Raw genomic sequence first — 10,652 nt, forward strand, 5'->3', positions numbered from 1 at the left:
CTTGATGACATCCAGATAAATGAGAGTCTGTTGCTTGTTCCAAAATAGTTCACAACCTCTGGTAGGAGCACGGGGATGCACATACGGGTTGAGCTTTCGGAGACGGACGAACTCAGATTGGGGTATCTCGTCCATGCTCTTGTTGGGTTCCTTGCACTTACTAGCTGATGTCTTGACATGGCGCTTGGGGGCAGTGGAGCCCTCTGGTGCTTCACCTGGATTGCGCAGACGCTTGGAGCCTGTGTCACGGCTAGGATTGGAATGGCGACAGCCACCACCTGAAACACACACGCAAAACACGCACGAAACGCAAAAGGATCAATGCAAAGACCATGGTAAAGCACAAGAAACACATAGGAAGTATACGTAAAAGTTGCCATGAGATAGATGTAAGCCACGGTAGTACTGCCAGATCCTGCGGTACTAAAATTTTAGTACCGCTCCAGGTCGCGGTAGTACCGTGCGAGGCACGGTAGTACCGTGGTTGGAGCGGTAGTAAATTTTTAGTGCCGCATTGAGTGCGGTAGTACCGCGCCAGAGGGCGGTAGTACCGCGCCAGATGGGCGGTAGTACCGCACAGCGTCATATCCAAATGACGGTTCGAATCTGAAAAGAACCGCGAAACCATGGCAGTGCTACGGCGATCACATCTAGCACAGGACAAAGGACAAGTATAATTCCTACGCAATACTACGCTCCTTCATCCTATTCTTGCTAAGACTAAGCCTAAGAAACTCAAGAACACACAAGTCTCCCCCAAAAACTAGAGACAATGAACACAACAAAAACGAGAAGAAGTTGGGGAAAGACCTTGGTCCATAGCAAGAGCACGTGGTGGGGAACGATCCCACCGGTCAGAATCACGGGAGGGCAGCCGGAGGTGGAGATCTGGCGATGGACGCCGGCTCCGTTCTTGAGCGAGCGAGAGAGAGAGAGAGACGAGATGGGGAACGGGCGAACGGGTATGGGGGAGTTAGAACTCCCCCTGCCCGTCCTTATCCCCACGCGTCCGAGCCGTCGCGGTAGTACCGGACGTCATTGCGGTAGTACCGCTTGGGCGGAAGTACCGCACCGAAGCGGTAGTACCGCTCTCCCAGGCGGCAGTAAAAAATTACTGCCGCGTGGGGGCGGTATTACCGTGCTCCCCTCACGCGGTAGTACCGCAGCTGGCTGCGGTAGTACCGTGAGCTCAAGAAAATGCATGTTTCGACACACGAAAAGAGGTCTTTGCAAAGAAATTTTTTGCACAAAAGACACCACAAGAACACGAACAACCCAAAGGCAGAAAGACAACAAGACGCAACCGCGCAACCCAACCTCTCAAAGGAGAGGGCGGTGGCCGGAGCCACCTATGTTTGAGTTAGTTGGTATGGCACCGCAAAGAATTATCCTTGGGCCCATGACCAAAACTCGTCTTTGAAGCACAAGTACCATCAAAAATGGCTAATGTGAAAGAGTTGATCAATTTATGCATAATGGGGGGAGGGAGAGTTCATTGAGAGAGCAACACTCCCCCTATGTCCATGCCTACATCTAAACTAGACAACAAGTTGAGTGTGGTGGGGGGTGCAAGGGTTCAAGTCACATTGCTCGAATCAATGATATTTAGTTCATGCCTTAACTCGCGAAATCTTGCTTCATCCAAGGGCTTCGTGTAAATATCTGCAAGGTTATCATGAGTGTTGACATACTTGAGCTCGATCTCCCCTCGTCAAATGTGATCCCGGATGAAGTGATACCGAATCTCAATATGCTTCATCTTGAAGTGTTGCACCGGGTTGAGAGAAATCTTGATGGCACTTTCATTGCCACACCAAAGAGGCACTTTGTCACAAATGACACCATACTCCTTTAAAGTTTGACTCATCCATAAGAGTTGTGCACAACAACTACCGGCCGCCACATATTCCGCTTCAGTGGACGAGAGAGAGACATAGCTTTGCTTCTTGGAAGAACAACTTACCGAAGAGCAACCAAGAAATTGGCACCCTCCGGAAGTGGACTTCCTATCCACCTTGTCTCCCGCCCAATCAGAATCCGTGAATCCTTCAGGCTTGAAGTTAGCTCCTCTTGGGTACCATAGGCCAAAGTTTGGGGTATGAGCCAAATATCGAAAGATTTGCTTGACCGCCACAAACTGGCTTTCCTTTGGTGCGGCTTGGAACCGTGCACACATTCCCACACTCAACATGATATCCGGTCTAGATGCACAAAGGTAAAGCAAGGAACCAATCATAGAGTGATATACCTTTTGATCCACCGCTTTACCATTGGGATCAATGTCAAGTTGGCACTTGGTGGGCATCGGAGTAGAGGTCGGCTTGACATCACTTAGCTTGAATCTCTTAAGCATGTATTGAGTGTATTTGGCTTGGTTGATGAAGGTACCTTCTCTTCTTTGTTTGATATCAAAACCAAGGAAGAACTTCAACTCTCCCATCGAAGACATCTTGAACTTAGAGGTCATGAGAGCGGCAAATTCTTCATTGAAAGCATTGTTAGGGGAACCAAAGATAATGTCATCAACATATAGTTGGCACACAAACAACTCCCCTTTGACCTTCTTAGTAAAAAGAGTGGGATCGATTTGCCCTACTTCAAATCCACGATCTTGTAACAACTCGGTAAGGTGGTCATACCACGCACGTGGGGCTTGTTTAAGGCCATAGAGTGACTTATCGAGTTGATACACATGATCCGGGAAGTAGGGATCCTCGAACCCGGGGGGTTGCTTGACATAAACCAACTCATTAATAGGACCATTAAGAAAAGCACTTTTCACATCCATTTGTTGTAACTTAAAGTTGTGATGGGAAGCATAAGCAATCAACAAACGAATGGATTCAAGGCGAGCAATGGGAGCAAAGGTTTCACCGTAGTCGATACCCTCGACTTGGGAGTAGCCTTGTGCTACCAATCTTGCCTTGTTGCGAATGATGTTCCCATGAGCAACTTGCTTGTTCTTGAAGATCCACTTGGTTCCAATGACGTTATGGTTCCCCGAAGGCCTTGGCACCGACCTCCACACCTTGTTGTACTCAAAGTTGTTGAGTTCTTCATGCATGGCATTGAGCCAATCCGAGTCTTCGAGCGCCTCATAGACCTTTTGGGGTTCAACACAAGAGACAAACACGTGATGTTCACAATAGTTTGCTAATTGTCTACGAGTGCTTACCCCCTTTCTTAGGCTTCCAACCACATTCTCCATGAGATGGCCTTTGGTGGTGAGTTTGCAAGCAATCTTCGCGGCACGACGCTCTAATTCCTCCTCGGATGTGGAAGGAGGAGGGTTAACTTGATCATCTTGAGCGCCGTCTTGAGCTTGTTCTTGATCTTGAGCTTGCTCATGATCTTGAACTTGCTCGAGGGGGAGAACTTGACCTTGGGCATCATTTGGAGGTTCACCATCATCTTGAGATTGATCTTTCCCTTGGTCTTGTTCCCGAGGTTGAGGGCCTACACTTTGTTATTTGGAAGCGTGTGGGCCTTGAGTGGGTGAAGGCTCCACTTGAGTGGAACATTGTCCTTCTCCTTCGGCCACAAGGGGTTCCTCAATGGGTAGAATATGACCAATACCCATTCTTATTATGGCTTGGGGAGGAATTTCATCACCTACATCACAAGTACCACTTTGCTCCACTTGGGAGCCGTTATTTTCGTCAAACTCCACGTTACACGTCTCCTCAATGAGTCCGGTGGACTTGTTGAGAACGCGGTAAGCATGAGAGTTTGTAGCATAACCAACAAATATGCCCTCATAAGCTCTAGCCTCAAATTTAGACAAATGAACACCTTTCTTGAGAATGAAGCACTTACACCCGAACACCCGGAAGTACTTGAGATTGGGCTTGTTTCCGGTGAGTATCTCATAAGGACTCTTGTTCAAGCCTTTGCGGAGATAGAGCCGATTGGATGCATGACATGCGGTGTTGATGGCTTCGGACCAAAAGTTGTATGGAGACTTGAACTCCGCCATCATGGTCCTTGCCGCATCCATCAACGTCCGGTTCTTCCTCTCCTCAACACCATTTTGTTGAGGGGTATATGGTGCATAATATTGATGCTTGATCCTCTCATCACTAAGAAACTCATCCAAGGTGTAGTTCTGGAACTCGGTGCCGTTGTCACTTCTTATTGTCAAGATCTTTGCATTATGTTGACGTTGAGCTTAATTTGCAAAGTCGATGACGGTTTATTGAGTCTCACTCTTCCTCTTGAAGAAGTATACCCAAGTGTATCTTGAATAATCATCCACAATCACCAAGCAATACTTTCTACCCCCAAGACTATCAGGATGGAGGCCCAAAGAGGTCCATGTGAAGGAGCTCCAAGGGTCTCTTCGAGTAGATGATAATCGTGGGAGGGTGAGCCGTCTCATGAAGCTTTCCTTCGATACACGCACTGCAAGCACGATCTTTGGCAAAACTAACATTTGTTAGTCCACGAACATGGTCCCCCTTGAGAAGACTTTGCAAAGATCCCATATTGACATGGGATAAACGGCGATGCCAAAGCCATCCCACATCAACTTTAGCCATTAGGCATGTTGCGGTCTTAGTGGGTTGCTCCAAAAAGTTAATCACATAGAGACCGTTCTCGACATGCCCAACAAAGGCTACTTTAAGAGTCTTGCTCCACAAGAGGGCCACGGTATCAATATCAAAGAAGGTGGCAAATCCCATGAGTGCGAGTTGATGAACGGAAAGTAAATTGAACGTAAGGGACTCAACAAGCATGAATTTCTCGATCGTTAGATCATGAGAAATGACAACCTTGCCAAGACCCAATACCTTAGAATGTGAGGCATCACCCCACTTGACATTGGTGGGCATAGATGGGATCTTTTTCACGTCCACCACCAAGTCCTTGCTCCCGGTCATATGATTTGTTGCTCCACTGTCGAGCAACCATGATCCCCCACCGGAAGCAAACACCTACAAGAGATCAATGCTTGGTTTTAGGTACCCATTGAGTAATGGGTCCTTTGATGTTAGTAACAAGGGTCTTAGGAACCCAAATAGACCATTCAATGTACTCATAAGAAGAACCAACAAATTTAGCATAAACATGCCCATCACTAGCACGGCACAACACATAAGAGGGGTTAAAGTCGCCGGCTTTGTTGGGAGAGTTGGCTTTGCGCTCTTTGGCATCACCACTCGTCGCATTGTTCTTATTCTCCTTAGGAGCACCCTCTCCCTCCTTCACAAAGGTTTGCTTGAGCGGGGGAGGTCGTTTGGTCTTGTTATTCTTCTCCTTGTTCTTCTTTTTGTTCTTGGACTTGGGTGAGAAGCCAACTCCATCCTTGCCCACAACTTCCTTTTGATTGCTCAAAAGGTCATTTAGGTTCTTCTCGCCTTGTATGCATGACACAAGACCTTTCTCGAGTTGTTCCTTCAACTTGGCATTCTCCTCCACAAGATGCACATGCTCACAACATGGGTTAGTAGCATTTGCATTATCAATTAAGACCATGTGAGGAAATGTGGCCTTTTCCTTGGTTAGCTTAACTTGGAGTTGAGCATGAGACTCCTTGAGGTTTGCATGAGCACCTTTCAAGACCTTATGGGCCTTGTCAAGTACATCAAACTCCTCCTTGAGTCTAGCATGATCAACTCCAAGTTTAGCCTTCTCGGAAGTTAGAACACGATACACAACAAGAGCATGATCAAGATCTTTATTTAATTTTCCATGGTCATCGTTGTGTTGACTCCTCAAGAGCCAAACGATGCACACGCTCTTCCTCAAGAGCATTAGAGAGATCCGATATCTCATCGGCATAGTCACGACTATGACCTTCCATCTTAGAGATGGTTTGTTCGTGAGCCTCGATCATGTCATTGGCTTCACCAAGTTGTTCCAAGAGAGCAACGAAGTGCTTCTTGGATTTGCCCTTGAGCTTACTCATGAAGGACTCAAATTCATTTACCTCCTCATTAGACCCCTTACCATCATCAAAGACATCCATTGAAGGAGGATTAGGAATAATGGTGGTTTTGATGTTTGGGGTTACCTTGTTGGTGGCTTTAGCCATGAGGCACTTGGCGGTGATGTTCTCGTTGGGTGAATCGAAGAGAGACACCCGGGGAGTTGTGGCAATGGCAACGGATGCCATAGCCATTGCTTCACTATCTTCATCATCATCCTCACGGCATTATTCTTGAACTACCAACCCGTGTGTAAGAGTCTTCTTGGTGAAGTTGTTCTTGTTTGGGAAGGACTTGGCTTTGTCTTTTCGGATGAACTTGCTACCATTGTCTTCCCGCTTCTCGTAAGGACAATCCGCAACGAAATGGCTCACATTGCCACAGTTGAAACAAGTTCTAACTCGTTGCTTGCCCTTGAGGCCACTTGAGTTGTTCTTGTTGAAGTTGGGTCTTGTATTCTTCTTACTCCAAAATTGTCTTGAGGCAAGAGCCATGTGCTCTCCTCATCTTCCTCTTCTTCTTCTTCTTCTTCCACACTAACCTTGGCCTTCAAGGCAAGGTTGGGCTTCTTTGCCCTTTGAGAACGGAGCACCGCATTGTCGGAGGTCTTGTCCAAGATGCTCATTGCAACAAACTCATCCAACACTTCACCTGAGGTCATGGAGTGGAAGTCCGGTCTTTGACGAATGACGGAGGACATGGCCTTGTTGTAGGGCATCATGGCCTTGAGGAACTTGCGCTTGATCCAATTGTCATCCGTGTCCTTGCTCCCATGATCTCGGAGTGCGACCGTGAGTTTGGTCACTCTTTGAAAGAGCTCACGAGGTTCTTCATCTTCTTTCATTGCAAACTCATCGGCTTCATCTTGCACCACTTCATAGTTGGAGCGTTGAATGCTAGCACTTCCTTGATAGAGAGACACAACACATTTCCATGCATCTTTAGCCATGGCATGAGGACGAAGATGAGGGAGATCTTCGGGAAGGATTGCATCTTGGATGATGAAGAGAGCACTCTCATTGAATTGATTATCCACGGCTTCTCGAGGGGTGAAGTTTCTTGGGTCATGTGGATGGAAACCTTCTTCTATAATTCTCCAAAGATTAGTATTCACATGTTTTAAATGACGCTTGAAACGACAAACCCAAGCATCAAAATCCTCATTTTTCACAATCTTAGGAGGAGGACCGACATGATTTAAATGAGTAGTAGGAATCGGTCCACCATAAGTAGGAGGTTCCACATGGGCAAAGATGCCAGAGCCATTTCTACCACTAGTAGAAGGACCTTTTTCACTATTAGCTTCCCCTTGTCAGAGGTGGCATCCGTCACCTTGTTAGTGGGATCACCCACTTTCATCGGCGACGTGGATAGTTTAAGTCCTTCTAGAAATTCAGAAAACATGCTTTTAACCTCGGCCGTCATGGAGGTTTTCAATGTGTCTAAAGCCACATTGAATTCCTCATGTGAGATCGAGGTTCCCCCATTGGCCATAGACGAGAGAGGATTCACACCGGAGTGCTCCTCCGCACCGTCGTTGGTGTCAACCATACTCTTCGGACGGCAAAGTCCTTAATAAAGAGATGAGGCTGTGATACCAATTCAAAGGATCGATATGGTTGACTAGAGGGGGGGTGAATAGGCAACTAACAATTTTTAAGCTTTTCTTTAACAATTTAAACCTTGCAACAAAATAGGTTGTCTAGATATGCAACTACGTGGACAACCTATATGATGCAATGACAACTAGCACACAAGCAAGCAATAGATACAACACAAGAAGTCTTGCAAAAGTAAAGGCACAAAATAACCAAGAGTGGAGCCGGTGAAGACGAGGATGTGTTACCGAAGTTCCTTCCTTTTAAGGGGAAGTACGTCTCTGTTAGAGCGGTGTGGAGGCACAATGCTCCCCAAGAAGCCACTAGGGCCACCATAATCTCCTCACGCCCACACACAATGCGAGATGCCGTGATTCCACTATTAGTGCCCTTGAAGGCGGTGACCGAACCTTTACAAACAAGGATGGGGCAATCTCCACAACACTTGGAGGCTCCCAACAACACCATGAAGCTTCACCACAATGGAGTATGGCTTCGAAGTGACCTCAACCGTCTAGGGTGCTCAAACACCCAAGAGTAACAAGATCCGCTAGGGATTAGTGGGGGAATCGAATATCTCTTGGTGGAAGTGTAGATCGGGCCCTTGTCACCCAATCCCGAGCAAATCAACAAGTTTGATTGGCTAGGGAGAGAGATCGGGCCAAAATGGAGCTTGGAGCAACAATGGAGATTGGAGGTGGAAGAGGTGGTCAACTAGAGGTAGGAGACGCCCCTTTTATAGTCATGGAAAAGATCCAACCATTATCCACATGTTCAGCCTGCGACAAGCGGTACTACCGCTCCAGGGGCGCGGTACTACCGCAAGGCCACGCGGTACTACCGTGGAGGACCATGGTACTTCCGCGGCAGCAGCAGAGGCCGGGACTTGCCTGACTTGGGTGCAGTACTACCACTTGCGCCGTACTACCGCTCCCCCTTGTGGTACTACCGCAAGGCAGGAAAGTCACTGCCTACAAAGAGCGCGGATGAAATAAATTACATCCGTGCCTACTTCCGCTGAAAATGAAACAGTGCAAAAATCCGACGCGATACTACCACGCATGAGGCGCGGTACTACCGTGGAGTCGCGGATGTAAAAAATTACATCCGCTCCTACTACCGTGACGCAGCGGTACTAGGTATGAGGGCCACGGTACTACGACTCCGGGGGAGCGGTACTACCGTGGCCTCCCGCGGTACTACCGCGCAGGACGTGCGGTACTACCGTGGGGGCGCGGATGTAAAAAATTACATCCGCCCCTACTACCGTTCCGGAGCGGCACTAGGTCTGGGAGCCACGGTAGTAAGGCTCCATAGGAGCGGTACTACCGTGACTCTTAGCGGTACTAGCACAGGTGCTTGCGGTACTACCGCTCCTTAGAGCAGTACTACCGCAAGTACAGCAGTAGCCGTCAGATTAGGCACAACTAGGATAACGGAGAGATGCTCCAAAGTGCAAAGGAAAGGAAGGACATGTGTACGTGTTGATTCCACCCAAACCTTTCTAACGCGGACACCCTCTTAGTAGTACGGCTCTTGTCGGTGTCAAAACCGGCGGATCTCAGGTAGGGGGTCCCGAACTGTGCGTCTAGGCGGATGGTAACAGGAGACAAGGGACACGATGTTTTACCCAGGTTCGGGCCCTCTTGATGGAGGTAAAACCCTACGTCCTGCTTGATTGATATTGATATTGTGGATGTTTACAAGAGTGGATCTACCACGAGATCAAGGAGGCTAAACCCTAGAAGCTAACCTATGGTATGATTGTAATGGTTGTTGTTGTACGGACTAGAGCCATCCGGTTTATATAGACACCGGAGAGGGCTAGGGTTACATAGAGTCGGTTACAATGGTAGGAGATCTACGTATCCGTATCGCCAAGCTTGCCTTCCACGCCAAGGAAAGTCTCATCCGGACACGGGACGAAGTCTTCAATCTTGTATCTTCATAGTCTTGGAGTCCGGTCGATGATGATAGTCCGGCCGATGATAGTTCGGCCGATGATGGTAGTCCGGCTATCCGGACACCCCCTAATCCGGGACTCCCTCAGTAGCCCCCGAACCAGGCTTCAATGACGATAAGTCCAGCATGTGTGTAGTCTTCGGCGTTGCAAGGCGGGTTCTCCTTCAAGTTCTACGTACCTGCCGAACAGTGTCCGGCTTCCTCATCAATGTTGCGCGTCTTGGCTTCCATGCCCAATAATGGCCTTCTTCCACGCGTCGCGCGAATGTGAAAAGCCAGGCTGTCTTTTATGTTTTACCCCCTAGTTGTGCGAATAATCTGCCTATAAGGGAGGGAAGAATCCAGATCCAAATCACCATCTTCCTCCCGCAAATACTCATCGGAGCGCTTTCGTCAAAGAATCCATTCCATCATGGACCGTCAATGCGGCTCCTCTTCTCGCGCTCCCAGCCCTTCGCCAGGAGATTGGAGGAGATGCTCTATTCCGCACAATGAGCTGGTGAAGCTCCAAGCGGGGGGATATCTCCCTCCGGCCTTCATGGTTCCGGTTCGAGCCGGGCTGGCCACCTACAAAGGTGGGAAGCAAGCGGAGGTTACCCCATATCCCAACAAAGGGGAGCGGGTATGCTTCGTCCCCTATCTGATAAGGGGGCTTGGATTTCCTGTACATCCATTCCTCCGCGGGCTCCTGGAGTTCTACGGACTCCAGCTTCATCACCTCACGCCCGCCTCAATCCTGCATATTGTGGGTTACATAGCTCTTTGCGAGCTATTCCTGGGCGTCGAGCCCCATTTCGCGCTGTGGAAGAGATTGTTCTGCCTTGTACCCCGTTCTCACGAGGGGTCCATATATCAAGTGGGCGGCGCCGAAATATGGCGCATTGCCGGGACCGGATATCCATCCGGAACCCCTAAGAAGGCATCCGAAGACTGGCCTTCGGAATGGTTTTATATAGAAGACGCTCCGCTGCCAGACCCTGTTCGGATCGGCCTCCCGGAGTTCAGCAATGCTCCTCTGAAGAAACGCCTTAGTTGGCGTCCGCGGAGCCCCCAACTGGAGGAAGACAAGAGCGTCCATTATTTGATGGGCCGAATAAGGTTACTGGCCCATGTCGGGTTGACCATGATTGGAGTCATGGCGACATGCATTATGCGGGGGGTGCAG

The sequence above is a fragment of the Triticum dicoccoides genome, chromosome 3B (genome assembly GCF_002162155.2).
Source record: "Triticum dicoccoides isolate Atlit2015 ecotype Zavitan chromosome 3B, WEW_v2.0, whole genome shotgun sequence".
NCBI classification, from domain to species: domain Eukaryota; kingdom Viridiplantae; phylum Streptophyta; class Magnoliopsida; order Poales; family Poaceae; genus Triticum; species Triticum dicoccoides.